The following is a 3,001-nucleotide window of genomic DNA, read 5'->3' on the forward strand; positions in this document are numbered from 1 at the left end:
TAAATGCTTAAAGAATGAAAATACGTCAACTTTACTTACAATTTAGAAATATTTTCATTATTATTTAAGACATCTTTAAGTGCTTAAAGGCTACGTGAAAACCGGAAAATAAGGATCCATCCGCACCTTTCAGTCAACTTTACACATACGTATATTATCCTTAAAAATGCTTAAATGATAAAAATACGTCAACTTTACTTACAATTTAAAAATATTTTCAGTGTTATTTAAGACATCTTTAAGTGCTTAAAGGCTACGTGAAAACCGGAAAATAAGGATCCATCCGCACCTTTCCGTCATCTTTACACATACGTATATTACCCTTAAAAATGCTTAAACAATAAAAATACGTTAACTTTACTTACAATTTAAAAATATTTTAATCATTATTTAAGACATCTTTAAGTGCTTAAAGGCTACGTGAAAACCGGAAAATAAGGATCCATCCGCACCTACGGAAAGACCACGTAACGGCGATCTTTACGTACTCGTATAAAACGTGTATAGATGCGTAAAGACGGAATATACGTTGACTTTAAGCATAGTTTAAGCATCCGTAAATACCGTTTTTCGTGCCGTGTAGACAATCCATTGACAAAGCCGATGCCCCATTGTCCGTTAAAAATAAGCTTTTCGACTCTTGTGTGAAACCTATCTTGCTTTATGGATCAGAAATTTGGGGGTCATTCAAAACTTCAAACTCTTGTCCAATCGAATCTGTTCATTTAAAATTCTGCAAACAATCTCTCAACGTACCTAAAACAGCTTGTAATCTTGCAGCACGGGCTGAATTAGGAGGTACCCTTTGCACTTAGAGGCCTCTCTAAACGCCATAAAGCATTTTATCAGAATATGCCTATATGTGCCAACTGGGAGTCTCAATGCCGACGCACTCTCATGTCAATTAGTGTAGATTAGGTAGTAAATGTTGGGCATCTGGTATACGAAAATCTCTAGAGGAATGCGGTTACGCCTTTGTTTGTCATTCTCACCAATTAATTGCTTCAAAAGTGCACGCAACCATCTCGTCCATTCACCAACGTTTAAAAGACATTTACTTCCAAACATTCCTACGCGAAATTCATAATGACAACAAATTCAAAATCGCAAAGAACAAACTGCGCTCGTACAGACTATTCACATCTACTTATAATGAAGAACATTATCTTAAAATCCCAAACGAAAGACAAGGAACCACCATCACCAAACTACGAATCAGCTGTCATAAACTCAGCATCGAAACAGGAAGGCACAACCGCACACCTCTGGAGCAAAGGATTTCTCAATTTTGTAGCTCAAACAAAGTAGAAGATGAAGCCTACTTTGTCGTTGATTGTAGTTTATATAATAATGAAAGAAATGATCTTTTTAGATATATTACAAGTACGTTTCCATACTTCCAATACTTGATCATCACCTTTTAGAGAAGACTATGATCAAAACATAAAAACTTCCCAAAAAATATCGCCGTAGGCCTAGCCAAAGAAGGAGTGCGGACCCTGGCTTCTTGCCAAATGAATAGATAAAAAAATAGATAAAAGGAGTGCTGATCTGCAGAGTTTGACAAATGAGGTGTGTGCTGTGTGACACATTTCCCGAGGCGTATGAGAACGTTTATACAATTAACATTCCTTTTATTGTAAAGACGTAACGGCCAAAGAGGTCGGGGGGTTAAATTATCTGGACTCTGCTTGTCACTCTGTATCCTGCTGGCTCAATCATCACACCTTTCCTTATTTTAATTCAACAAATTCAGAAGGCAAAACAACCATTTCACCATAAAGATATACAGTACATAATCAAACACGTGAAAAGTTCGCCTCCTAATAGAAATAAGTGAGGGTAAACCTTTTACAGAAGCAAAATCTTACAAACCGGAAAAGTTTCTAGATCACAACCATGACGATAAGATATTTTACATGACATAAGGTCACAGAGGGGAAATGTAAACTAATATTTTTACTATTTCCGAACTTTATAGGAAGCCGAAATCTCAGGTGTTCCGAAACCGCCAACATTAGACGAACTTTGAACTGACAAGGATTGATGGGAAGCCTATTGACGTCCCATGTATTGTTAAGGGTTCTTCGTGCACCGCAATTATCCAGATGACCAATTATAGGTCGTTTACCTAAAGACTGTTCATTTTTGTTTGATGATAATACAGTAGAAATAGTATCATCTTATTGTTATTTAGGCATCATTGTTAACTCAGCTGGTACATCCAAAGCCAACCACAAATACCTTTATAGTAAGGGGCTGAAAACTTTGTTTGGAGTTAGACAATCCATTGACAAAGCCGATGCCCCATTGTCCGTTAAAAATAAGCTTTTCGACTCTTGTGTGAAACCTATCTTGCTTTATGGATCAGAAATTTGGGGGTCATTCAAAACTTCAAACTCTTGTCCAATCGAATTTGTTCATCTAAAATTCTGCAAACAATCTCTCAACGTACCTAAAACAGCTTGTAATCTTGCAGCACGGGCTGAATTAGGAAGTACCCTTTGCACTCCACACCGGCGATTGACAAATACGGCCGAATCTCGTCGACAATGTGACAGGGGCATTACAATCATTCTGCAATAAATTTTGGCTTGACTTGGCTTGTCTCTGATATTTTCCTTACCACCTTTAGTGGCTGCTAAGACGGTTGGACTGTTGGACTGTTCTGAACAATAATTCGTAAGGAATAAGGGCAACTGATAAGTTGGTACTGGTAAAAAATCTACTGGGTTTGACTTCTTTTTTGAAGATAGAGGAAGACAAAGGATCCCACTTATTCTATAATGTGTGGGTTTTCGGATGTTAAGAGTAATGATAGAGCGTCTTTTGTTTTGTTCAGCACCCCCCGAGGAACTTTTTAAGCGATGACAGCGTCCATTGTATATCCATGATTTGCTACCACCCCTTGTCTCTGACACCCTTTGTCTCTCGAGTGAGGTGCCAGAAGGTAAATTCCTCCATGATTGGTCCTGGAGAAGATGTCTCTCTCTCTCTCTCT

Source organism: Branchiostoma belcheri, unplaced genomic scaffold, assembly GCF_001625305.1.
Source record: "Branchiostoma belcheri isolate BF01 breed outbred unplaced genomic scaffold, Haploidv18h27 scaffold22, whole genome shotgun sequence".
In the NCBI taxonomy this organism is placed as follows: Eukaryota; Metazoa; Chordata; class Leptocardii; order Amphioxiformes; family Branchiostomatidae; genus Branchiostoma; species Branchiostoma belcheri.